The sequence below is a fragment of the Leopardus geoffroyi genome, chromosome B4 (genome assembly GCF_018350155.1).
Source record: "Leopardus geoffroyi isolate Oge1 chromosome B4, O.geoffroyi_Oge1_pat1.0, whole genome shotgun sequence".
NCBI classification, from domain to species: Eukaryota; Metazoa; Chordata; class Mammalia; order Carnivora; family Felidae; genus Leopardus; species Leopardus geoffroyi.
Genome location: NC_059341.1, coordinates 130,806,402 through 130,834,295, shown reverse-complemented (window position 1 = coordinate 130,834,295; position 27,894 = coordinate 130,806,402). Strand labels below are relative to the sequence as shown.

General features: G+C 44.3%; 1 protein-coding gene and 1 long non-coding RNA gene across 21 annotated transcripts in view; both read left to right on the top strand.

Annotated features, from left to right (window-relative positions):
* RBFOX2 (RNA binding fox-1 homolog 2) overlaps positions 1–27,894 on the top strand; it is a 287,044-nt gene that overhangs the window by 6,250 nt on the left and 252,900 nt on the right. The window lies entirely within an intron of this gene.
* LOC123592085 lies at positions 37–26,832 on the top strand. The gene is made up of 2 exons (XR_006709581.1): positions 37–20,863; positions 21,214–26,832. It is a non-coding gene; the product is annotated as an uncharacterized LOC123592085 (long non-coding RNA).

The window sequence follows — 27,894 nt, the reverse complement described above, 5'->3', positions numbered from 1 at the left end:
GTCTTTCTCTCTCTCTCTGCCCCTCCCCCGCTCACACTCTGTCTCTCAAAAATAAACAAACATTAATAAAAATAATTAAAAATAAAAGTTAGTAATTTTTTTCAAGCCTCACAAGGAAGCCTGTGAATGTAAAACTCGAAAGGTCTTTGGGAAGGAGAAAGATCTGAATTCAAAGTAGGACTGTTCTTTAGGGTGACTCACGGGATTAGCCTGGGTTGAATTTGTGTCCCACCTCCCTCCCATCTTCTAGCCACCTTGTCATTTTTTTCTCTCGCACACTGACATGTGAACACAACAGAAGCTAACTAGAGATTTAACTTTCATTTTGGTATAAAACAGACTGGTGCAGACAGGCCTCAAGATAACAGGATTGGGGAGAAAGACACTACACTACGTCATGTAAACAAGAATGTTGCCAGCGCGGCTCCAGTTTGACACCTCTCAGGCCGTCAGTTTGATGCCAGGCTTTCATAATTTGTAGAAACAGTAAAGGCAGTCATTTTAGTGAATGGCTTTGCTTGAATTTTTGTTGATACATGCATTTGTAGAGCATAGTAAACGCCTTTATTCTGGTGCCTATGTGCACTTCCCTCAAAGACCGGAGGGAAGAGCATCGGGGATGATGGGAAGGAAATGGCAGTAATTGGGTGAACAAACAGATGGAGGAGGGACGGCGAGTGCATTTGGTGTTTTAGGTGGCCCCGAGGAGTATTGAATTTCTTATTCTTCTCCCCTACAGCCCCAATACAAGCAGGCAGCTTACACGGCTAAGGTTTCATTATCTAATCCATCACAGATCAGCTTGAATAAACCCATTGGCTGGTGCTGATCTAGTTAGGAGGGCAGTGCAAAGCTGCTTGAGCCAGGATTGGGGCAAATCGGATCAGAACAGCCATGTGAATCTTGGGCATATTTCTTTAATTTGGGTGGGTAAAGTAGTTTGGGAAATACTTGAGAGAGCGAGAGAGAGAGAGCGCGAGCGCGCGCGCACGAGTGAGCAATCAGCCATGAGTTTTTTTCAGATATTGTAGGGACTCTAAGGGGCAAGTGTACGGACGATTTGATCTATTTCTCTGGAGTGTAGGCAGGTTGCTTTGATTTTTTGAGTCTGAACATTTTTGGGTCACTAATGCTCAGTAGTAATCTTTTGTAGCAGCATTTGGAGATTCCAGTTGCGATCACTTAATTATGACTACTCTGAGCGAACCCTTAATCCGAGACTGTACGATATGGGTCCTCTCTCAGTTTAAAAGGGGAGATACCGTGGCTATCACTATTGTGATGACCAACCTTAATGTCTATAATTACGTTTGTTATCCACGTATAGTTGAAGTATGGGGTAGTAAAAGAAACACGATTTAGAATTTCTCATTTTGGGTTTGACTCCTGGCTTTTCCACTTAGCAGATGAATGACCTTTGGCAAGATGTTTAGTGTCTGAGCTCCTGATTACACATCTGTGACCTGGGAAAATTAATACATACTCTAATGAGCGGCAGTAATGAGTAACTGAGATGATTTAGAGTGCCTATCATGGAGCCCAGCAGTAACTGTTTATTCCCTGCCTCCCTCATAGCCTGCTGCACGACACTCCTTGAGTTCCTGCTTAGTGCTTGATCAGCACGGAGTGGTTAATGCGTTTCCGATTGATTAAGTGTCAGAGTTGGGGACTACTAGAGATGAGCAGTGTGTTAAACTGAATTGCTGCTTGTCATGTGGGTGGAGGACGTGAATGGGCCTGGTTGGTTATCACAGGCTCTCTGGTCAGAGGAGAAGGAGACATTTGCTTCTTTGCTAAGCACTAACAGGGCTGCTGAGGTATCACACTGCCTGCATTGAGCAGTGGACGTTTCATGGAACCTGTGAGGTCCCGACTGGGAATGTGCGTGACAGATATGCTGGCCGTTTGGGTGGTGAAAATATCGTTTGTGTTTCCAGTGTTGTAAGGTTTGCTGGTCAGATATATGACCTCAAATGGATGGTGCTTTTTGTTCTTATTCTGGTTTGTGGAAATTGAGATGGAAAGCCTTTGTCTCTTGTGGTGTCTCTCTGGCCTCTTCAAGCCTGCCCTGCAGACTATGAAGAGTCATCCACCTAAAAGAGCTTAACAACACTTGATGGTTTGTCTTTGTCTTCTGGGTAGAGTCCGGTCTCTCATTTGGCCTCCTCCTGGCCTGACTTGTGCTGGTCTTTGTAAACTCATCTCATTTTTACAGTCTACCTCTTGAGTCTTGTTAGGGGGCTAATAGTTTCCTGAGCGCCATGCGGGCTCATTCGTTCTTCTGTGCTTTTGTTTCCGGTTTTCCCGGCTGAAATTCCTGCCTCGACATCTCTCTCTCATCTGTAAGGCTCAGTCTTCAAGAATCAGCTGGGCTGTGGACTCCCCCTGGATGCTTTTTGTGTCTGCTCCCATCCCTCCCACATTCCTGCTGGTTTCTAAAACACTGTGTCCATAGCTGTGTGTTAGGATTTTTTTGCTTTACCATTTGTTTAAATGTCTGCTCCTGCACCCCTTCCCAGACTGTGAGACCAGGGGATCCTTTGGGATCCCTAGGATTTAGCACTGGGCCTGGGCCCCAGTAGTCAAGAAACTGTGGTTCTTGGTGAATTGAACCTTGTCTCTCTGCTCCTCAGTGGGGCCTGCAGATGGCTTTAATTGTTTCTCCAGATTTTCCCTGGGGGGCCTGGCCCTCGGTCTGCTTTCCTGATCCTGTGAAGACTGGGTGTTGTGGGATTTGTGAATGGTACCTGATCTTTCCATTGATATCGGGGTTAAAGGTGAGAAAGGGTCTTTGAAAACAGAAGCTGGGGTGGAATTTAACTGTTGAATGTGTTGGGTGGGCATGGCAACCAAATGTTTAGTTTCCTGTGCTCAGATATTAATTGAGTGCACGTGTGTATGTGTAAAAAGCGCCTTTGTGATGGTGTGGTGAATGAAAAGAGAGGAACCGCACAAGCAAGGGGCAATTAGAGCTAACCTGTTCCAGTTCATTGGAGCAGTCTGTTGATCTGCCTTTTACAGTGCTGCCGAGAGATTCTGGAGTGTTGCAGTTCGAGGATATTACCACCATTTGGGACTAGGCCCATTTGATCAACTTTCTCTTCTCAACCAATGAATTTCATGAGCTGTTACAGCTTCTTTTGTGGATACGGGAAAAATACCAAGCTGAGACACCTCACAGAATACATGCTGTTTTTTCAGATCACGCACTGGATATGCTTGCAAATGAGGAAGCTTGATACAGTTCTTTTCAACCGCAGCCTTGGAAATAGATTCATAGATGTATTTTACAGGAATCCTCTCTCCTTGGCCCTTGTTCTCCCCGCCTCCTTGCCTCTCGGCTAATGATTTGTGCTCCTATATAATCCTCGTCTGTTTTCCAGCCTCGAGACTTCCCTTACTAGTTTAGTTGGGGCCCCTTTAAAGGCGATTGGGTATATATACTTTGTAGTGCCTCTGGCTTCTGGCTTCTGCTTCAATAAAGCAGGTTCTAAGAAGGGAATGAGAGAGAGAGAGCAGCCAGTAATATCACTTGCTTCTGACGTGTCCTGTACATACGTGGCATCTAGAAATTTTCAGCTGAGGATTCAAGGCACAGGACACATGGTAAATACCACTTCTGAAGCAGATGACAATTTTGAGTTGCCAAATGATAATGGTTGAGTAACTGCTTAAAAACCTATTTTCCCAAGGGTGGAAACGGCCTTTGAAGTTTAGGTTTCCACAAGGGTGTGTTCAACCATAATACTTGGGGTTTTTTTTTGGGACCTGAGTCCTCAGATAATACCTTGGTATGTGGGATTTTTCCCATGCGAAGGCTGGCTCCTTGGTTTCTCCTTTGCTGAGGAAAAGAGATTTTGCACTGAGTATTGGATGTTTTATTCCAGGCATGTGGTTTCTGAGGAGGCATACTGTTTATTTTTCTTTTTTGGCTGAATCAATTTTGTTGAATCTTAATTTTTTTTTTATTAAAAAATTTTTTTTTAACATTTATTCTTGAGAGACAGAGAGAGAGAGACAGAGCGTGAGTGGAGGAGGGGCAGAGAGAGAAGGAGACACAGAGTCTGAAGCAGGCTCTAGGCTCTGAGCTGTCAGCACAGAGCTGGATGCGGGGCTCGAACCCACGAACCGTGAGATCATGACTGGAACTGTAGTCGGACACTTATCCAACTGAGCCACCCAGGCGCCCCAGATAAGTTTATGTATTTATTTTTGAGAGAGAATGCATGCGTGGGAAGGGCAGAGAGAGAGAGAGAGAGAGAGAGAGAGAGAGAGAGAGGAGACAGAATCCCAAGCAGGCTCTGCATTGCTAGTGTGGAGCCCATTGCTGGCCTCAAACTCCTGAGCCGTGAGATCATGACCCAAGCCAAAATCAAGAGTTGGACATTCAAGTGACTGAGCCACCCAGGCGCCCCTGTGGGATCATCATTGTAAATGTCACAGCAAAGCATGATTTATCATGAAGGATGGGCAGGGGGACTCTCTCAGTGATGGGGCTTTGTGTGGGCAGGGCAGACACGGTACCGGTCCAATTAGAGGAACTGCAGACCTGGTCTGGGGGCACTGTGGGGGCTGGAACATGGGCTGTGGCTCCTGCTTCTTTTGGAACACTTTTGGAACAGAGACTCATGGGAAGTTCTTCCATTTGCTTTAGTTTGAGCAGCTTTTTCCTCTGCACATTGGCAGCTGTTTGGAGGAGGGGGCGTTAATTGCTGTCCGCCAGAGTGATTTCCAAAACAGACCTATATAGATTTCATTTAGGGATTTATTTCAGGGGTAGGTGGTTTGTCCTGAGTCAGGAGGACTTTGGTTGCATTTTCCTGGAAGTTGGTGGGCTTCCATGAGCCTGCTCTATTTATCTTGGACCGTTAGGCGAGTAGAAAAGCAGCTGCATAGTTAGCCCTTGTGTGGAGCTTAGTTTCATAGGTCATTCTCTCTTGGGGATTTTTATACGGTCACATTTACAGCCTGAAGTTTTTTTTTCCTTTTCTTCCCTTCTGCAGCTCAGTGCTCTGCAGAAATTCTGAGGAGGGTGGATAATAATTTTGGGTAAAAAGCAAGAATTGTTTAGCTTCCTCCCTTCTTTTTGTTTCTTTACTAGCTCCCCCTCCCGCCGCCCATCCTTTGCAAAAGAGTCTGCAAATGAGGTCGCTTATCCCTTAATCGGACTGTCTTGTCCCCTAACACTCTGAATATGTGGCTTTGACAGCTTTCACCTGCTATTTCAAAGCAAAAACTGGCAAAATTGGAAGATGTTTTGTGGTGGCTCCCAGCATCCACAAAGCGTAACTCATTGGTTTGCACCTCATACAAACTTGCAGGAGTACCGTCACCGTCAATAGCTGGCACAATGGGTTTGAGGACTTTGTTGGAACTTCAGGAAGTCTCCACAATGGCTGCTTCTCACAGTGGGAGCTTTGGCAGGGCTTACCGGGAGTTGGTAGTGCTTGTTTTGAAAGTAGGAGTCTGGTCCTATCCCGCTGGATGTCTCTGTGAGAAGGGCAGGGGCAGATTTGTTTGAAAAAGGGAGAGTGGGGCTCTGTAGCTGTCACTTATGTGGTCCATTTTATAGATGTCTGTGTTTGCTCCACTGACACACGAATTTTACTGCATGTTTTGTATGTTGTATTCATACTTGAAGCCATAGTCTGACTTGTGACTTTCAAGAAGTTGATTTGACTAATTTTGGTATTAAAAAAATTTTTTTTAATGTTTATTTTTGAGGGGGGGGGGAGGGGCAGAGAGAGAGAGGGAGACATAGAATCTGAAGCAGGCTCCAGGCTCTGAGCTGTCAGCCCAGAGCCCGATGACAATGACGGGGGCCTTGAACCCACAAACGGTGAGATCATGACCTGAACCAAAGTTGGACGCTTAACCGACTGAGCCACCCAGGTGTCCCCGATTTGGCTAATTTTGATAGCATCTCGGACTTTAAAGTGAAGGTGGTCATATTTAAAAGTTCCATGTGGGGGCTTAGAAGTTACTATTTCTGTTGGCTCTTCCCTCCCCATCCCCAGCTGCTGCTGCTTTTATGCATCATAGACACTTTTTTTTTTTGTTTTGTTTTTGTTCCTCTGCTTGGTGTTATAGGTCTCTCGCCTCTTGTTGTGATTCCAAATAGATCTTTTTGCTGCAACATTGTGGCTTTGATCTGGCTGTTTTACCGTGTTGTAGATCAATTGGTTAACTTTGGCATTTTGCATACATACAACAGAAATCTTTTAGAAAGGTGCTTTTCACTGACCATTAGTGATTTTTGTCAGCTGTGTAAAAATGCTGTGATTAACAGATACACGTGTATCTGTGTGCTTGTGTGCTTTTCCTTTATGCTTACTTTACATTTCTGTTTCTCTCTCTAGGAGTGGTTGGGACTGAGTGCTATCCGGTAGGCTTTGCTTTTTAATCCTGGCAAGCCCGTCTCACGAAACGTTTGCATTTGATTTTCTTGGGCTGTGTGGGGATCATTTACCCCTATTGGATTTTAGCTTCACTGTGGATTCTTTTTTGCAGTGTTACTTTTAGGCAAATAGTAAATACTTGTTTGGTTTCACAGTATCCCAGAGTTTGAAGAAATCCACAAAATTTGTCACACATACTTTGTTTAAAAAAAAAAAAAAAGTATCAATTCTGATACAAGAAAAAATACCTCACTGGTCCAGCATCCTGTTTAGGCAAGGAAATTGTCTAATTCAGAGTATTCCAAGCTGTTTTCCATTTATTGCTCTTTGAGACATGGTAAGAGGTATCATTCTTCTGAGAACAGAAAAATCAAATAACTTTGGACTAGCGTTAAGCAAAATTTGAACTATTGCATTTTACATTTCATAAGCAGATGTAACTCTCAATTTATAAAAATGCACTTAATGAAGTATCTCTTTCTCCGCCGGGTTCCCCAAGTACTCCGTACCCCTTCACTAAACCTCTAATCCCCGACGTTCATCACTTGCATTATTCCTCTCCTTTTTTCCCCCCAGATGTTAGCAAACTCTACACGCTTTTCCATGCTACTGTTTTCAATGACTATATCAGAAGTTAATTTTTTTTAAAGATTCCTTTATTTTTAAGTAATCTCTACACCCAATGTGGCTTGAACTCACAGCCCCAAGAGCAAGAGTTGCATGCTCTACCAGCTGAGTATGGCTCTACCAGCCAGGTGCTCTAAGGTTACATTTTTTTTTCTTTTTTAAATTTCATTATTTTGAGAGAGAGACCAAGAGAGAACGCATATGTGAGCAGGGGAGAGGAAGAGAGGGAAGGAGAGAGAGCATCCCAGCTCTGGGCTCTATCTCGTGAACTGCAAGATCATGACCTGAGCCGAAATCAAGATTTGGATGCTTAACCGATTGAGCTAGCCAGGCACCCCTATTTTTTGTTTGTTTGTTTAATGTAAACGAGGTCTACTAATGTTTTCGTGAATGGGTTCTGTGTATGTGTGTGTGTGTGTGTGGGTGGGTGTGTGTGTGAGTGTGAGTGATGCTTTGAAAAGTTTTTCCCACTCCCAAGATTATTAAAAGTAGAGTGGGCTTGCAGAACGACAGAGCTGAGTTGGAGCCCTAGCTTTTCCATATCACAGCTGTATGATATTGGCTAAATGACTTAACCTTTTCTTCCCTTGTGAAATATACTATAGGATTAGTGTAAGAATGGAAAGAGGTAATATACATCATATGCTTTTTAGTTCAGGGCCTGACACATAATAGGTATTATGTAATAGCCATTTTTATTATAATTACCAAGCCCTATTTTCTTGTACCCCAGTTGTGTTTCGACTTTCTTAAAAATCTTTAAAAAGATGTTTATTTGTTTCTGAGAGAGAAAGAGACCATGCACACCAGCGGGGGTGGGGCAGAGTGAGAGGAGGACAGAGGATCTGAAGCGGGCTCTGTGCTGATGGCAGAGAGCACGGTGCGGGGCTCGAACTCATGGACCGTGAGACCATGACCGGACCCGAAGCTGGATGCTTAACCAACTGACCCACCCCGGTGCCCCTGTCTTTTGACTTCTTTAAAGGTCTCTTAATCTTTGTATCCTTGGCTTCTACATAAGTGTCTGAGAGATACTGTAATAAGAACCTGGTAAACGTTTGTTGAAAAAAATCAGCCGTTATGTGACTTGTTTGTAAAAATCTCTGTAATAATTTTGTTGCTACAAAATTACTGCCACAACAACCCCACAAGATAGGTGGTTCTTTTTCCTATTTTTCAGACGGTAAAAATACACTTCTCTAAGCCTCAGGACTAGGAAGCAACAAAACTGGTGCTTCTACCCGATCTTGTGGCTCTTTATTCAGTGCCTTTTCCTTTGGGTCTCGTGCCCCTCAGGCCAAAGGGTATGACTGAGAAGGAATGGAGTGAATAGCGAACGTGAACTTCACGTGACATATATTTACTATTGAAAACGTTTTGTCAGGGCACCTGGCTGGCGCAGTCATTTACGCTCAGGTCACGATCTCACACTTCGTGAATTCAGACCCAGAGACGGGCTCTCTGCTGTCCGCACAGGGCTGGCTTCAGATCCTCGGTGCCCCCCTCTCGCTGCCTCTTCCCCGCCGCGTGTACTTGCTGGCTTGCTTGTTCTTTCTCTCTCAAAAATAAACATTAAAAAAAAAGTTTTGTCCGTTACCTAACAGTTGATTCATGTAGAAGTCAACAGCGACCCCCAGTTTCTTTCTGCAATAATTTGGATCTAGCCAGTGTTTTGAATTGGGATTTTGCTAAAATTTAGTGTGTACTTTATACGCCAAGCATCGTATTACAGACTTTATGTGTTTATTTCACTTTCCTGTAGTTCATATTTGGAGGGGTTAAATGAGATTATTCGTTGCCGTATGTATGGTAGTTTGTTATTGTTATTATTATTTTTTTGCCTCAAAGTTTTCCCATCTCTAATTTTATTATTGATCTGATAGATCAGCAGTAGATAAATCAATGGATTGGTAATGGTGGGTAGTATGAAATGATGAGAGCTGAAGTCATCTAGAAGTTATCTGGCCAGCTCCCTGCTTAAATCAAGTAAGGGAGGTGATGTACTCGTTTTCAGGGACAAGTTATTTCGGTCTCCGAGAGCAGATGGGAGGACAAGCAATAAACTCAAACTTTTGGCTTTAGGTCTAAGTAGAATCTTTCATTTCTTAGTCTTTTTTACTATTCTGGTATTTTCTCTGAAAGTTTCTTATATGGGGTTCCCCCGTCCCCCTGCTTTTCATTGATTTTTTAAAGCATGTGACATACTCACATGGTGAATGGTTCAAAATACGCAAAAGAGTAAAAAGTCTCTGCCTTCTCCCAACTTTCTAGTTTTCTCCTTGGAGGTAACCAGAATGGTTAGTTGTCTGGATATCCTTCCACAGATCGTAGTTACATAATATTTTCTCTACCTCCTTCTAAAAAAAAAAGCTCAGATGGTGATATTAATATGCATACTATCTGTATATACTACATGTATTTGGCTTTTTTTCCTGTCTCTCTTTGGAAATCATAGCAGTGTGTAGATATTTTTTGTTAGATTTCTGCAGTTAGGATTATTCTCTTGTGGGCTGCTGAGATAACTATACCTAAACGTCTCTGGTAAGGATGACTCTGATTAGTACAGGATCTCATAAAATGTGAGTCTGTTTCATGGAATCACAGGGTCAGAGACTTACTCTTTTTTTTTTTTTTTTTTTAACATTTCATGTTTTTGTTTTCGGAGACCTGATCTGCATCTGTGTTCTTTCACTTGAATACCCTACAAGTCCCTGGCCGATGATAGCATTTTAAAGATGTTTGAGTAAAAGGTAGGCCTCCTCAGCTCTCCACCTGCTCCAGTCAGCTGCTCCTGATCCCGTCTTTTTACACCCTAGAGGCCCTTTTTGGGTCAGATACCCCATTTGTCATTGAGTTAGTAATGATACTCAGGATCTGCCTTGAGTCATTGCACACAGAATCTAACTGCAGTGTGATTTTATTCAGTGTGACATCTTCTGTACCAGGCATATCCAAAATGTCCAGTTTATCCTGATTGAATGTCATTGCTGTCAGGAGGCTGGTCAGTGAGCCAAGTTTGGTATGGAATTGGGAGAAAGGGAGGTTTGGTTCCTGGTAGGTGTTTGTGTCTCAGCAGTCACAATGGCCATTAGTTTCACTTAGCCCCTGTGTTTGTGGAAAGCCTGGGATTGAGTGAATGCTCTTCATCCTTAGGAGATGGCCGCTCTGCCACTGAGACTTGACGGGAAGTAAATAGATATGGTTCAACAAACAGAGTATTTTTCTTTTGTTTACCAGACAGTGGATTCTGATTCAGACGTAGCATCAAGGATTTCACGCTTAGGCTTGACTCTAGCTCAGTTGACCTTTAGAGACTTCTGCACTTAAGGCTAGGAATCTGTGCTTTTTTTCAGAGTTAGCTTCTGCGATGGACCTTTGTCTCCACAAGAGTGTTATTACAGAGGAGGTAGCGTTCTAGCTGTTGGGCGAATGAGGCCAGTGGAGACGTGTGTTGCCCTCTAGGTGAATGCTGACGTCCAGTACATGGTGATGCTGCTCTCACCGCACAATCTTTATGGTCCCAGGGCTTTGCAGCAAGTGAGTTAGGCCCACTCGGTCTCTGGCCCCACGCAGTGAATGGAAGCAGGCAGGGCACCAGATGCTGGGTTGTTGCCCCTCTCGCTTCTTCCTTCACACCTGGTATAAGGTTTCCAGGCATTTGTGCAACCTGATAGCAGAAAGCGCCTGTCTTAGCAGTTGAGAGATGGGTTGGCAGGTGGCTCAAGTTACTCCACGTTCCCGATAAGAGCCACTGATCCATGCTGGTGGCTGCTGGGGGCGGGGGCGGGGGTGGGAGCTGTACTGCCGGTGCCCTGCCCAGCAGGAACGGTGGTGGGTCCGTCTGGTGTGTCAGGACTCCCGTGAATGTGCCCAAAGCAGTTCGAGAGGTCTGGCCGGCATATCTAGGGAAGCAGCAAACTATTGGAGAAGCAGATCTTGCCTTAGAGGAGATGGGTCTTAGGGAATGGTGGCACACAGGGGCAGAAGAGGTACCAACCTTGAAAATACGAAATACAAGCCCAAGGAATAGGAATCACATTTTATTATTGGATGTCTTAAGTCGAAACCCAGCGAAAGACTTTATTGAGTGAGGTTGTGCCAGGCACAGTGATGGCTAAGACGTGAATTTGCAGCGGGGAAGAGGATGTGTGCACAGATGCTTTTCACACCACGTGATCATTGCTCTGACAGAGGTATACGCGGAGTATGTGTCAAAGCCTAGTACTTGGTGGCAGGTACTCCAGAGCAGTTGTCACACCGTATTAAAATATCGGGTTAAAAGGAGCCATTCTGGTATCAGACTGCTTAGGTTCCGACTGTCTCTATGCCTACTTACCTGTGTGTCCCTTGAGCAAGTTACGTACCTCCTCAGTGCTTCAGTCGTTCGTCTGTGAAATAGGAAAACTAGTTTGTACCTGGCGACATTGTTGTGAATATCGAGGTAGTATAGGGAAACGTGTTTGGAGGGGCGCCTGGCCCGTGGTAACCACCGTACGTGTTACCCGTTGTTACGGTGGTTGACGTAGCGCCAGGCAGGGGCACCAGAGACCATGGCAGACACATGCTGACCCGTGGCAGTGCGGAGTCCGGTATTTATTGTGTTCCCTGAAAGATTGTTAGCATTAACTATGCCAGGTACTGTACGGAAGAAAATGAGTGAAACGTTAACCATCTGTGTCGCTGTGTACGATACACGATGTGAGTCAAGGTTTTGGAAAGGTGTGTAAAAAATATATATATACTAACACGAGAAGCTTCAGTGTCCCATGGCAGTTTCAGAGAGAGAATCTTCCTGTTCGTTTGGGAGTCGCATTGGAGGCCCTTCTGCTTTCTTGACACTCTGAAGATAGGCTGTCTATCTTTAAGGTGGGACAGTACTTTATTTCGGACAAGTATTTCTTGCTTTTTAAAAACCTCTAGGAGAAACCATCATTTGGTTTGGAGAAAAACCATTTTAGATCAGAATCCACCCATCTATCCATCCATTCCTATCCCCCTCCCCCTTACAAAGGGGAAACATTACTAATGTTTAAACCCCTTCCTCATTCCTTATATTAAAAGTAAACCTCTCATCGTGCAAAAGCCCCTATTCTTTTTTTTTTTTTAAAGTGATCTCTATGTCCAACATGGGGCTAGAACTCACCACCCTGAGATCAAGAAGACTTGCACGCTCAACTGACTGAGCCAGCCAGGCGCCCCCAAAGCCCCTGCTCTTTTGCTTGGTCATTCATTCACCTCACAACATGTGAGTGCTTACAACATGCAAGACCCTGGGGGGTACAGAGTTAATCAAAGGGAAGGTATTATGGAATCTGTGAAGTTTATTGTGGGAGGTGTCTGGAACAGCTGTCCGTTGGAATAAAAGTTTGGTACACGATGTATCGCTAAGGGTGTAGGTAGAGAAATGGGTCCTCATGTTGCTGGTGTGGTGAAAAGCCGCATACCCTCCATGAAAAGCTGTCTAGCAATATCTACTGAACTGTAAAACGCACATATTCTTTGACTCAGCAGCTCCCTTTCTAGGAATTCATCCAGTAGATATTTCTGCATCTGCGTGCAGGGAAATACATTACAACATTACTTGAACTGGCAAATGGTTGAACAAGGCAGAACACTCTTCGACAGGAAATCAGTGAACTAAAATAAGATACATTCACGGGATGGAATATCACGCGGCCGTTACAAAGGGTCAGACAGCTCCATATGAACAAACAGAGAAGACTCTGAAATACATCAGGTGTGAAAATTCACGGTGCAGAAAAGCGGACAGTTTGCTGCCGGTGTGTCACAGAGAAAAGCATCCGTGCAGGTGCACACAGACTCTTTGCCAGGAAACACAAGATTGCGGTCACAGGGGTTGCCTCTGGGGAGTGTTCCCGAGTGACGGAGAAGTAGGGGTATAGGTGGAAGGCTTCTTGTCGTAGCCTTTTAAGTTTTGTGTCATGTGCTTGTATTGTTTAAAAAAATCAAAGTAATTTATTAACGTGACGTAGGAATAAGTACGGGAGCCATCTTACTCATCATAATGCTTGAATTTGTCAATTTTCATAGGAAAATGAATGAAGTCATGTGTTAGAGCAAATGTGCCGGTTCTGCTCACCACAAAGAAGAAAATAGTACTGGGGTGGCACGTGACCATTTAAATTCTGTCACATTGTTCACTGGTACACAGGGTGTTGCCAGTGCTTATATTTATTATTTACTATGTTTTATTATATTTATTATTAACTGTGTCTTACTCCATAAGGCTAAAACCTCTGATTATTACGAAAATTCTGATATGAAGGGGAGGATAAGTGTAGAGATGATTACAACCGGAAGTAACGTTAGAAATGGCAGATACTGACCGTGAGTACGGGATGAATTGTGCAATGATGCAGATGATTATAACGGGTCGAGAGCAAATCATAAAGTGAGTTGAGAAGAAATGAGACAAGTTGGGACCATTACCGTAAGCCAGTTTGCTTAAATATTTCCTCACTAGATGCACACCTATGGGTTACTTGGATTTTTTCACGTTGGGGTTTTATGAACTAGCGGACTTAGCAACAGCCTTTCCTCCCAGACCTAACCTGATGGTAATAGAGGAGCTTCTGTGCCCTGATAGGAATGAGTGCAGTGTTTCTATGGGAGCATAATAGAGGGATTCTTATCCGGTTGGGTGGCATGGGCCCAGGGAGACATTCTGCAGGAGCTGTTGCTGAGAATTGAGTGAGTGAGCGAGGGCTAGGCAGGGAAGGGAGAAGGGAGGGCAGGCTCATCCAGGCAGACGCAGCAGTAGGTGCGAGGGCAAGGGGCGATAGGAGCTGGGGGTGTCGGAGGTATCAGTGGGGTCGGAAGAGAGGGCGCGAGGACATGAATTTCCCCGTGTCTTCGGTAGGTAGTTCGTCCACAGACTGCAGTCCCCTTGCAGTCTGTACCATTGTTCTTGACGTTGCCATAATGGTGATGGTGATTGGATTATCCTGCCACTCAAGGAACATGGCCCCCTGGCAGGGGGAGTAGTGACAAGTCTCTGTTCATCAAAGAAGAGTAAGAGAGAACAAAGAAAACCTGTATTTGCTTTTGTTGTATATATGTAGTTGAGCTGTCTTCTAGCAGAATTCCTTGTTTGTTTTCAGCTGTCTTTATCCTTGAAGAGGCTTTCTCTCTACTTGGAATCACAGTTTGAGTGCTGCATGGAAAACAACTTGAACCTGATGTTCCCTTACATTATATTTAAATTTATGTGAAGCACTTTCGACCTTGCAGGCATGCATTTCGCTCTTGCTTGGAATGCTGTAACAACGATGTTTTGATGTTTTGTCCGTCAGAGGCGTTCCAAAAATTTTATGAATGTTAACGTGCTTAATCTCCCAGTATTCCAGGGTAGGTGGCAGGTAGGCAGGTGATTTTTTTTTTTTTTTTACGTATCTTGTGTGTTAGCACATTTCGATTGTTAATGCCTCTTAAGGAGAAAGTTTCTCCTTTGAAGCTGAAATATCCTATGCTTTGAATTCACTCAAAAGAAAAATTACTCCAGAAAGCTTGAACCAAACCTGGTTAGATGCTTCTGAGTTATGCGAGAGGGATTGAAATAAACTTTTTTAGCTAAAAATAATGTTGCTCCCAAGTTACCAAAAATGGCTGACTAAAATGCTTTTAAGATCCTGTGTAAGCCACCATAAGCTGAAGGTCAAGAAAAAGTTTAGAACATGTCTTGAGAAACGATTGGCTGTATTTTGCCAAAGCTTTTGCCAAGCTTCTTATTCCATAATTATCTCATGGGACAAAAGCTGGTGGAAAGTGTTATGCCTTAGATTCGGTAGGGTTCTAGAGACTCTTTAAGTATGCCGCCTGTTTCTTCCGACAGTAACCTTGTACCTGTGGAAGGCATTAGGGTAGGTGAAAACCGGACATTGAATTCTAAAGATATTGTACAGCTGCTTATGCTGATTAATTATTTAAAGCCCTTGTCTCCTGTCACAGAGCAGTTTTGCTCTCGGACAACATTGGCCATCTTTCAGAGAGAGCCAAGTGTTGGGTCGTTAGCGTGTGGAATCGCCACCAGCATTAGCCTTGTTTAATTCTAAAACCTCACTGTGCTTTAATGATTACCCAGAGGACCCCTCTGCGGCACCCCTCTGCCGTTGGTGGGGACAGCTTGAGGAACTGGAGAGGCATGTTGACTTTCCTCCTTGGCGTTGCTTAGAATTGTAGAATATTGGGGCGCCTGGGTGGCTCATCCGGTTAAACGACCGACTCTTGATTTCGGCTCAGGTCATGATCTCATGGTTGTGAGATCGAGCCCCAGGTCGGGCCCTGTGCTGAGCTTGCAGCCTGCTTAAGATTTTCTCCCTCTCTCTCTGCCCCTCCCCTGCGTGCATGCTCGCTCTCAAAAAAAAAAAAAAAAAAAAAAAAAAAAAAAAAAAAAAAAATTGTAGAATAAAATCTTGAATTAGAATGAAATTTAGAGGTTTTTTTTTTCATAAAAATTATTTTTTTTTTGGTAGAGCCAATATAAAGTCATGACTTTTTCCTTCCTAAATAGCACACCTATTTATTGAGCACTAGATGTGTATGAGAGTATGAGAAGGCTAGGTAACTAAGCTCATGTCCAAAGACCTCCTTCCTTTTGTTGGGGAAGAATGGTAGCCTGCAGGCAGCGTGTTGTTTACACTTTGAGGAGAGTAGAGAAATTTTAGAAGTAGCTGTTCCCGTGTAGTAAGAACTCATCAACAATTAGAATAAAAGGATCATATGGCTCAGTTAAGTGCCAGCTTGGATTGAGGTGGTCCTATGGCTTCTTAACTTTATCGAACCACGCCCAAAAGCCCACAAGGGTAGCCAAGTGCGAATTACCCTGGGTGGGGCCCAGGGAAGCTGGAACAAACAGGTTCTAGCGCAGTAAAGGGTCGAGAAGACGAAGGACAAAGGACGGGCTTGTGATACAAATTTGAGATCCTGCTGTTAGAAGAGATTGGGTAGTGAGGATTCCTAAGGAATAGTTATCAGATGGATGATTTTGGTGGAGAAAAGCCCGCCGGAAATAAATAGGTCGAAGTTGGAAGCTTTGGGAGGGTCGTCAGCTCGAGTACTGACATCGTTGAGGACTAAACCGGTGGACTCATTGGGCAGATTGAGAGAAAGTCATGGCAGTGGAGAAAGTGGAGAGAATGATATATAAGGATTAACTTGGCTGTTCTTAACCGGGGGGGATGTTTTGCCCATCACGCAACATTTGGTGACGTCTGGAGACGTTTTTGATTTTTGTAGCTGTGGAGGTGCTGCTGGCTCTGGTGGGTAGAGGCCGGGGGGTGCTGCTTCAACACCCTAAAACGCATAGGGCAGCCCCTCATGAAGAATGATCCAATCCAAGATGTCAGTACAGTGATTCAATCCGAGGTTGAGATGCCCTGGATTGTTTTCTCCTCCCTTCCATTCTGCTCTGTAGAATTCTGCACATCTGTTCGTTCTTTTGTTCGGTGATCATTTATGGAGCTCCACCAATGTGCCAGGCACCGTGCTAGATAGGCATTAGGGACATCAAGATTGGTTAGACATCACCTCCTTTTTAAAGTTTATTTCAAATTATAAATTAATACACGGATATATTCTTATAAGTAAAAAAAAAATCAGGAACAAACACGTAAAGCCAGTGGTGACTTTGACTACCACCTTCAGTCTCTGTTCCTTCTCCAGAGGTACCCAGAGCTGTTAGTTTGGTATGTGTAGTCGATTATTAGGTCACTTCCCCTGCATCCATTTTCTTTCCTTGTCTTATATGCCATGCCAAGAAGTTTACTTTCGAACGTTTGTACTAGGCTGCACCTTTCTTAAGATGGGGACCAGGTGTTAGGTTTCTCTTTTTGACTTCTCATTATAATATATGTGGTATGTAAAAATATACATAAATATAAATATAAATATAAATATAAATATAAATATAAATATAAATATAAATGTAAATATATATATGTGGTATACAATAAATGATGAGTAAAGAATGAAATGAATTGATAGAAAAGCAGCAGTGGGGAGAGCAAAGAGAATGCCAAGTCCTAGTAATGGCCTTTCATAGGCTTTGGAAGGCTGTGGGGTATGTTTATGGGGAAAATGAATTTATGTTAGGATATAGAAATACTGAAAGAGTGAGGAAAAATTCAAAGCTGTACAGGTATGAAAGGGTTTGCTGGGGGCCCAGGTGCTGAGCTGCTACATAGGCAAAGGGGTTGAGAAGGACCAGAGAGCTTCGTTGTATAGGGTTCAAGGGTCAAGGAGGGGTAGTAGGGCACCGGTCTTCTGAAGGTTATTGCAAGTTAGCAGTGAAGAAGAACTTCCCAGTGTAGGAGCTTTTCATAGAACCGGAAGAGTCCAGAAGTTCCTTTTGGAGTGTGATGTGATAGAAGCCTTCGTAGTTCTGTTACGTTCTAAAGGAATTCTGCTTGTGCACGTGCTTAGAGATACATACCTCTTTATATACCTAAAGGCCCTTCTTTGTTTTTCACTGAACAGAATGTCTTCGGGAACATTTTGTCTCAGTTTATGCAGATCAACCTCATTCTTTTGAAATGACCACATAGTATTCCATAGAAAGTTTTTTTTTTTTTTTTTTTTTTTAAATCATGATTTGTTTAAACATTCCTATTGCTAGACATTTAGGTTGTTCTCAGCGTTCTGCTACTATAAGTGGTGCTGCTTGTGGCTGTGTCCTTGTGCACGTAGGTAAGTCCGTGAGGATAGATTCTGAGAAGTGGCATTGTCGGTTTCTACGGGCATGGACATTGACATTTTTGATAGGTATTGCCAGGCAGCCTCCAAAATTGTACACTGCCGTGAACAGCAAAGATGCGATTCGTGAGTATAAGATGACTTTTTCCTGTCGTTTTGGCAAATGTGTTTCCATGCTTTGATTTTTAACAGTCTAAGTGAGAAACGGTACCTTGGTCTTTTGTATTTTTGTAATATAAAGTGATCTTTTTTTTTTTCATATGTCTAAAATTCATTTGTATTCTTTGTCATCAACTCAGGTTTGAAACAGGTTTTGTTTTTTTTTAATTGGCAAGAACTTTTATAAATTAAGGAAATTAGCTCTGTCATTCATGTTGCAAAAATTTCCCCGACAGTTTGTCATTTGTCCTTTGAATTTATTTATAGCATAGAAGGATGTGTATGTGTTTGTATATATTTTGGAATATAACTGAGTATATAAGGAATTAATTTCAAGTTTTTGGATCTTGGGTTTTTTTTTTTTTTTTTGGTCTTGTTTTTTTCTGGGAAAGACCGTCTCCACTCGGAGATTTAAAAATAACTTTCTGTGCTTTCTTTTAGTACTTTAATTGGAAAAACCTGGATTTTAGTTTCATTTCTGTCGTCTGTTGGTTTTGTGACATTGGGCAAGTTGAGTAATCTCTCAGAGCCTCAATTTCCTAAACTGGAAGGATTAGAGCAGATGATTTGTACCATTGTAAGGAACTTTCAATTATAAAATGTCTTGTTTGCTTTTCAGTGAAATTTGCTTTTGTTTTGTGCGGGGACCTGAAGTTGGGGGCAGGGTCAGGGAAGGAGGTAAAGAGACATGGAAGGAAGACAGACACATGCACAGAGGGCGGAGACAGAAACCAGGACTGTGAACAAAATCCAAAACCGCCCCAGAGAAGATGGAGGGAAAACAAAGGAAAACAGACACAAGGAAGGTAGATACTGAGACCCCAAGTGGGAATCATTTTTCATATCATAGGAGGTAAAACACATGTTGGGTCCCTTTGTTCATTCCCTCTCCCTCTTTTCCTCCCCCCCCCTTCCCTCCCTCCGTTTTCCTTCCTTCTTAGAATAAAAAAGTTAAGTGTAATACAGAGGTTGTGAATTAGCACAGATTGTCAAGTGCAAAAGTTAAAGCTTCAGAGTCTTCCTCAGTGTGTATGTACATAGTACTTAAAGCCAAGTGCTTTGAACTCCTCGGACACAGTGTGTTGGAATTGTTATTACAATATTGATTTATCTATTGCCTGGCAGTCCCTTTCCAGGTTTAAAATTCTGTGTTTGAATGTAGTGTACATGTTTTAGTATTTCTGTAAGAACTGTATCTTCTGCATTTCCTGCTTTTGGATATTAAATCTGTAAAGTTAATGATGGCTTCCTACGTGTTTTGTATTTTCACGTCTAAGACTGAAGTTCTCCCCATAGATTATGCCTTTAAGAAGCCTAGCTTCAGTCTTTGGACACCTGTCTTCCGTGAAAATTTGGGCTGAGATATTCCACTGCTTCCCTGTTAGTCTCCCTGTCTGCTAAGCATGGGTAATAGTACTCATCCAGCAATGTGTAGTTAATGAAAATTCTTACGTGACCAGACCCTCTAAAGTCTAATGTTCAGTTATTTCCATTGCTTATTAAAAAATTTTTTTTAAGTATTTATTTATTTTTGAAACAGAGAGAGCACAAGTGGGGGTGGGGCAGAGAGAGAGGGAGACACAGAATCCGAAGCAGGCTCTGAACTGTCAGCACAGATCCCGACGTGGGGCTCGAACCTGAGAACCATGAGATCATGACCTGAGCCAAAGTCAGATGCTCAACCGACTGAGCCACCCAGGTACCCCATCCATTGCTTATTTTTTAAAAGTCAATTTGTATATTGTCCTTAGACCCCAATTTATGATTCTTTCTTGTTGCCTGGTTTGGGGGGAAAAAAAACCTTAAAGAAAATTGTATGCTTACCACCTTGGCCATATGTGAATTGAATACACTCTGACCTTTTAGCTGGTGGTAATTTCCTCTCACAAACTCTTTGTTGCCTTTTTAACCTCACGGACCCCCTGCCCCTCCGAATGGGCCTGGGACATTATTATCTGCTGGCTTCCCCAAGTTGCCCTTCAAAACAGACGGCCGGACTTCTTGAAATCCTTGCTGGTTATCATGGCAGCGGCTGCCACTGTGGGCTGATTGGAAAGGAAGTCATTGCGGTTGTCAGAAACACGGTCTGGAGGAGACGGGGCTGAAAGTGCAAGTACGTGGCTTTGGCTTAATGGCTCCAAGACTGGCTGTTGTGAGCAGTTGCCGGGGCCTCGGATGTCCTCTTGTCCTAAGACTTGATAAAAACTTTCTCCTCCACTTCTGGAGGATGGCTTCCTTTGGAGAGACTCAACCTTTGCTGCTTCCTCACCGTGCGCATTTTAGATGCAGTCCCTCGTCTCATCCCTGCCCTCCTTTTACCTAAAGTAAAACCTAACCGAGAGGTGGTGTTTGAGGTTTCACTCTGCGTGCGGCAGTGTGGGCAGGAAGAGGAAGGTCCAGGGGGTGACCTGCGAAGGCCTTTGATTTGGTTGGGTCGATGGCGTATAAACTGAGTTAAGTAACAGTCTAAGTTGATGAGGTAAAACATAGTAAAGGGTCATAAACCTTGCTAATTCGCTGGTGAGAAAGATCGTATTTAGTACAGGAGTGCCCACAGTTGTTTTGCTGGGTTTGCTGGGCACTTGGTGGAAAGGTGAGACATAAAAGGTGAAAAAATAAAAGGGATCCAGAACGTAAGCTCTGGCGATTGAAAAAGTTTTTATGTGTGACTTTTACAAGTTGTCATTAATTATTGTAATCATAAGCCTGGGAGGCTAAGGGAAACTTTCCTCCGGCCGTGGAAGCTGACTCAGACTTTCCTCTGGGCTCCCTCCCCATCTCAGGATCTCCTGCCTCTGGCTTTGGAAATAAGTTGCAGGAGGTCCTGTGTGTGATGTAATATAGCAAATACTTAAATTCCGTGTCAGAAATAACTAAAGTTCTGCATTGGAAAACAGCACTGGAGAGAAGGGAGTGAATGGAGAGATGTTGAATCTTGGTCTCTCGTGGAACAGCGTCACTGATGGCAGGTGGGCAACAGGGGGAGTTGAGGGGAGTTTTCATTGGCTTCTAAAAATCTCTCCAGACCTCTCCTGAAGGTAGCAGTGCTTCTTTTCCCCTGGGTTGGGGTGGCTGGTGAATTTGAGGAGTAGGGACTGCTTCTACCACATGAGTGTCGGAAATGACCGAGGAACCCACACCTGCCTCCCCGCCCGAGCGCGTGTTGCTAGAAGCCACGTAAGCTGTGGGCACAGGGCTTTTGAAGGATGGCTGTGTGGGTGTGGCAGGGCGTGCGTACTGGTTCTCCACATCTCCTGTGACCAGAGCCCGTTGACGTTGGTTTACGTCAGAGGCCAGTAAGCCCCCGTTCTTCCCTAAGGTGTCGCACCGTGCGGAGTCCTCGTGTAGGAAGGTTACCTGCTGTCACGCTGCTCATTTTAGGACATTCAGCGGGACCAGGCGTCAGCCACCTTTTTCCTTCAGGACCTCAAGACTGATGTGTGAAGACGGACACAGTTTCGGCCAGTAGGAAAGTGGAGTAGGAATCTGCAGGCTGGTCGCCTTCTGATCATGCCGAGAAACACCCTTCTGGCCTGTCGTCCTGTTTCCATAAGAGACAGTGTTACGGCGTCATCGTCGTCGTCGTCATCATCATCATCATCATGCGTGGAATGGGAGTGGAGCTCCTCTTGCCCTGGGACTATGTCTGTGCTACATTTCAGCAGCCTCCTGTTTCCTGGTGATTTTTTTTTTTTGAAGAGTTCTGTTCAAGTCAGAGGTGTCTGCCTTTCCAGCTACTCTTTAATAGTTTCTTCCTTACTTGGGGTGGGGGGGTTCCCGTTAGCTCACGCCGCGGGAGACACACGGTGGGAGAGGGATCCCACCCCGGGTAATCGTCTCTGGGGGGCTTCAGTGGTGAGCCCGTGGTTGCTGCCTTCACTGGGAGAAGAACTTTTAAGTAAGAAGGGAGAAGAAACTTCTTGTTCGGGCGGCAAAATGAAAACCAGCTTTTCTGAGGCCAGATTGGGATCGTGTGTAATCAACTATGAATTCATCCTCTTTTTCCTCCCCTCCCCGCCCCCCTGTTTGCAGTTGATCTCACGACAGCTGTTTCCAGCTGTCCTCTGGATTTTGCCCAGGCCCCTTGGGATGGATGGCTGCATGACTCACACGACTGGCTTGTTTCCACAGCGGTTCACATCTAGCTTCTCAAGAAGTAGGAGCGAGAGGAGAGAGAGGGGGACTCTGGTGGCCCCGGAGTAGATGTTCCTGTGGAGATTACGGTCGGCTGACCGCTCTGGTTTCGATTGGTCCCCCTTCACGGCAGCGAGCTGAGAAGAGGACATTGCTGGGGGAGGGGAGGCCAGTGTGTTAGCTGGAGAAGTGGTTTTGGAGAAAGCCAGATGTTTTTGTTTTGTTTTGTTTTGATTTTTTTCCTTTTTTTTTATTAATTTTTTTTTTTTAAATTTACATCCAAATTAGCATCTAGTGCAACAGTGATTTCAGGAGTCGATTCCTTAGTGCCCCTTCCCCATGTAGCCCCTCCCCCCTCCCAGCACCCCTGCGGTAACCCTGTGTTTGTTCTCCGTGTTTAAGAGTCTCTTCTGTGTTGTCCCCTTCCCTGTTTTTATATTATTTTTGTTTCCCTTCTCTTACGTTCATCTGTTTTGTCTCTTAAAGTCCCCATAGGAGTGAAGTCATACGGTATTTGTCTTTCTCTGACTAATTTCACTTAGCATAATACCCTCCAGTCCCATCCACGTAGTTGCAAATGGCAAGATTTCATTCTTTCGGATTGCCGAGTAATACCCCATTGTCTCTATATACCACATCTTCTTTATCCATTCATCCATCCATGGACGTTTGAAGCCAAATGTTCTTTTACTTTTTTTTCTTTTTCCCCTTCCAGATCTGCTTCAGAGCAAACTGCAACTTTCCTTTTCAGTGGGACGTAGGGCTGTGTGTGAGATGGGTGGCTGAGTGAGAGCTGAGGGAAGTGTCGGCTAAAAATGCAGGTGATGCCAGGGGTGCCTGGGTGGCTCAGTCGGTTAAGCGTCTTGGGTCATGATCTCACGGTTTGTGAGTTTGAGCCCCTCGTTGGGCTCTGTGCTGACAGCTCAGAGCCTGGAGCCTGTTCGGATTCTGGGTCTTCATCTGTCTCTGCCCCTCCCCTGCTCGCTCGTGTGTGCTCTCTCTCTCTCTCTCTCTTTCAAAAGTAAATAAACATTAAAAAAATAAAAAAAAAAAATTTAGGTGATGTTCTCCGTACTCCAGCTGATTCTTGGTAGGAGGTGTGTTCCTTTCTCTTCAAAGCGGTCCCTCCCTTTCCCAACAGTAAGCACTGTCCTTGCCCCCCCTCCTTCCTTCCATGAAGGCCACTCCTTCCCAGCGTGGGAACCTATACAGTGATACAGCTCGGTAAAGAAAATTTTAAAAATTCTTTAGGTATTTGAAAAATTCTTCACTTTGATCTCTTTGAGCTCGACACTCACATTTCTTAAAGGGTAGCAAGCTGCAGAAAAAAATTCTCTAGACCTGCTCTGATACAGGAGCCATTAGCCACTTGTGGCTGTTGTGGTCTTGAAACATGGCTCGTCCAAACTGAGATGCTCTGTGAGTGTAAAACACTAGATTTTATTTGCTTATTGTTTATGTATTTGTGTATTTATTTATTAAAGTTTATTTGTTTTGAGAGAGACAGAAGCATTGCAAGCGGGGAAGGGGCAGAGAGAGGGAGAGAGAGAATCCCAAGCAGGCACCTGACGTGAGACTCGAACTCACGAAACCGTGAGATCATGCCTGAACCGAAGGCAAGAGTCGGACGCTCAACCAACGGAGCCGCCCAGGCACCCCCTCAAATACCCACTAGATTTTAAAGACCAGTGCAAAAAAATTTCATTGAAAATTTACAAATCATTGACTATTGTTGAAATATTGACATGTTGAAACGCTAATATTTTGGATGTGTTGGATTCCCTAAATTATATTAAAATTTACCACACCTGGTTTCTTTTTTAAATGCTGTTAACTAGAAAATTTTAAGTAAATGGCCCATATTTCTTGCTGTCATTATATTTCTGCTCTAAACAGAAGTTACTGAACAACTGGTGTGCTCCTCTCTGGTAGTGTCCGTTTTCCAGAAGCCAAGTGATAGTTTGGGACTCACAAGCTGATGTACTACAACATGCCCTCTGTAATAGTTGTCTTTTGCCCCAGAACATATTACCCCTACACTTACTGACTTGAAACAACACACCTTTATTATGTCACAGTTTCTGGGGGTCGTAAATCTGAGAGCAACTAAGCTGTGCGGTTCAGGCTTAGGATCCCTCATGAAGTTTCAGTCAGGCAGTTGCTGGTGTCGCACTCATCTGAAGTCTGAACCGGGGCCGGAGGATTCCAAGATGGTTCGTTTCACGGCTCTTGGCATGTTGTCAGTTCCCCGCTGGCTTTAGTTCCTTCCAACACGGACTTCTCCTTAGGCTTCTTGAGTGTCTTCCCTACCTTATGTTGACCTCCCCCCTAGAGTGAGTGATCAAGTGAGAGATCGAGTAAGGGAGAGAGCAGGTGAAGGGGGGAGTTACAGTGCTTTTAATGACCTAGTGCCTGCAGGATACGTTATCATTTCTGCTTTATTTTATTTGTTAGAAGCAAGTGTCTGAGTCTAATTCCTCCTCTCCAGTTTTTAAATTTATTTTTATTTTTATTTTATTTTATTTTTTTTTAGGCTTCACTTCTTGAAGGGAGTAGTATATAGTACATAGGAATTTGTGGACATATTTTGAAACTGCTACACTTTCTGTTTGTCTGCTGTTTTCCCCTGCTAGTGTACCTGGGTTTCACTGACCGCCTCTGAAAATGGTCGGAGTTCAGTGGCTGAAGTCCATTTTACCCTCACCTGCTACCTCAGCAGTGTTGCTTGGAACAGTTTTACCCATTTTGAGACTGCCAACTCTGACCTGTGATCAAAATTGTCTTCTTTTGGTCGGGCAACGGGGAGGCCAGGATGAATTCAGCTTTGCGTGAGCCTTGAATACTGGTGTGTGCCTCAGTTGATTTTTAGTAGCTGAATAAGGCTGGATATTCCATGGTAAATGTGTTGTTATTATGTGGATATTATATTTCTCTTAATTAAGATTCAGAGCACTCAGGAACCATTCTGTATCTCATTCTGCCTCTGGGAGGTTTGAAAGTAAAGCAGGGCCTCATTCTGTTTTCTGCTCCAAGTGGGGACATGGAGGTGAGTTCACTGGTGCAGGAGGCTGAGTGAAGGTGTTGTGAGGGGTGGAGAGGTATGTCTGGCAGAGACATAAATGGTGCGCTCCGGTAGCTTAAACCGGAACGTGGGAGCAAAGGTACTGTTAAATAAGAGTGTGTAAATAACACGCTGCCGAGTTTCCCAAGATGGACTCATCCATGCCTCCCCTCCCTATAGCTGTTTTAGTTTTGGCTCAGCCTCACACTTCTGGAGTGTAGACTGACACAGGAGGCAAGACCTACAGGGTAAGTGGCCCAGTGGACGTAATAAGGGAGGGTCAGTTTTTGTCTGGCCTCCATCAAAATGGGGCTTTAGTACAAGGAAACGAGGTATGTATGGGAAAGTGGTTGGGTCAGAATAGGGCTCAAGATTCAGGACAGCAGGGATTCATTTAAAACCACTTGACTTCAGTTTTTTTCTGATGGCTTGGTATGATTTACTCAGGTCCTTCCTAGGGAATCGAGCGTGATCTTTTCCATTTGAGAAGTCTGAAGGCGTAGATGAATGGGTTGTATTAGAAAGTTTGTTGCCTTGGACAGAAAATCAAAAATCTGTGGAGTCTGGCTGTCTTCTCAATCCTTGTTATCATTATCATAATCTTGGTACTTAAGTTTAATTTTGAATAGTTGCTTTCCTTTGTGTGTGTGTGTGTGTGGGGGGGGGCGGTTTATCTCTTGTCTCTGTAACCAGGCTTCGTTTTCTTCGCTTTCATGCTTTTTATTTCTTTGTGTTCTAATAATAACGTCTGCATTGTATATTCAAGAGGATATGAACTCAGGCATGGTGGCGGGACCCACTGGGGCTGGGAGAGGCATAGAGCGCAGTGGTTGAGAGTTCGGGGTTTAGAGTCCTACCGGCTCTGCTTCTTAGTACATTGATAACCTCGGACAAGTTTTCTTAATTTCTCTGAGGCTAAGTTCCTTCATCTGTAAAATGTTAATGATAGTTGTTGCCTCATAGACTTGTGAAAACTAATGAGATATTACAAGTAAGGCAGTTAGCACAGGAGCAGCTACATAAGTTAGATTTGTAAAAGTGTAATTGTCTAGCTTATTAATGCTTTTTATTAGAGGCATCCAAGTTCTTGAATCTTGAGCCTCTCATTACTTATTTGACGTTATTTATTGGTTCACCAGTCACTGATACCAGAAGCCTAAACCGGGTGTGTGTTCTGATCAGTGTGAATCGGTCCACATCCTGACTGACTCTGCTCAGAGAGTGTTCTTGTCTGCCGGGCAAAATAGGTGTTCTGGCTTTTTCCTTGCAGGGCCCAAGGGCGCCCCCTCTCTCGAGAGACCAGAGGCTGCCGTTGTTTTCTGTACGGTAGAGCCTGATTTGGCCTGCAGTTAAGGCTCTCCAGAAGGTCACTTAAACCCGGCTGATGTGAACTCCTCGCAAAATGCCCAAGTCCTTCTGCAGCCGTCCAGTTTTCTATTAAGAAACTACTGGGACTGTTTTTTTTTTAAAGAAACTGCAGCAGGCAAACCAATCATTCCTTTCAACTCTGCACTCCTTGGTCAGCATCCAGGATGTAAGCAGCTCTGGCCATCTGTATATTCCTGTGACCTCGGGCCTGACTGTGATTTTTCTCTCCTGACCTGACCTTCCGGCGGCTCCTCCCCTCATAGACTCTCCCGTTTTTCCTGTTGCATTCGTAAACAGTCCTCCCCATCCTCAGCCTTTTCACGGACTCTTACATCTACTCTTTCCTCTTAACTAAATCCCATTTCTTTCCGAGAACATCACATCCCCCTCCTACTACTGGGTGTTGTTTTTTGTTCTTCTACTTTAGGGAGGTGGGTATCCTGGCGTCTCTCCTCTCCAGGATTCCTGTCTAATCTTCTTCCCTTGGGCGAAATTGAAATTCCCTGCTCCTTTAAAGCTCCTGCAATCTGGCTCATCTACCCACTTCCCTTACTCAGTGCTGTCATTTATCCATTGCCTTGCCTCTCTTCCTCATTAAAAAAACCAAAAAAAAAAACCCAAACTACCTAATGTTGGCACCGGTTGTTGGGCTTTCTCTTGACCTTTATTGTCACGAGGGATAGGAGACCCAGCGTGTGTGCGGATGACTGATCCGGCGCCTGCCTCTGAGTTCTTTGACTGAGGGGCTTCCCTGACTGGAACCGCGCAGGTACTTACTTGCACCGCCTGCTCTGAGGACACGCCCTCCGTCTTGTCCATCTGGAACTGCTTCATTTCTGAAAATTGAAAGATGGACATCTCATCTCCTCGTTAACACCCTTCCATCTTCCAGTTCTCTTGTTCATGTTCATCAGCTACCGCTGCGTCTCATCTCCAGCTTCATTGACAAGTCCATACACTGGCCCTCTCTGCGCTCTCTCCCTTCCTATGAATCCCCCCCCCCCCCCCCCCCCCGACTTTGCTCCCCGCCTCCCTCGTTTAGATTTCTCGGCCTTTTGCTTAAACCACGCTTTGGCCAGTATTCTCTCTTTATGTTCATTTTGTTTGGCCTACTAGCAAAACCCAGGCCTAGATGGATGTGACTGTCTGCCTTCGTGGTTTTCAGCGATTCCTGGATCCTTGACTCCTGCTGGCAGGCTTTGTGTTTTTGAGTGACCTCTCCTGGGGATTTGCCTCCAGAGCCGTCTCAGACGTTCCTCATGGTCCTCCATTCACTTTCCCTTCACTTAAGCAAGAATTTTTGTCTCTCTCTCTCTCTTTTTTTAAAAGTAGTCTTCATGCCCAGTGCAGAGCCCAACATGGGGCTTGAAATCAGTACCCTGAGATCAGGACCTGAGCTGAAGGATACCTGGGTGGCTCAGTTGGTTGAGTGTCCAA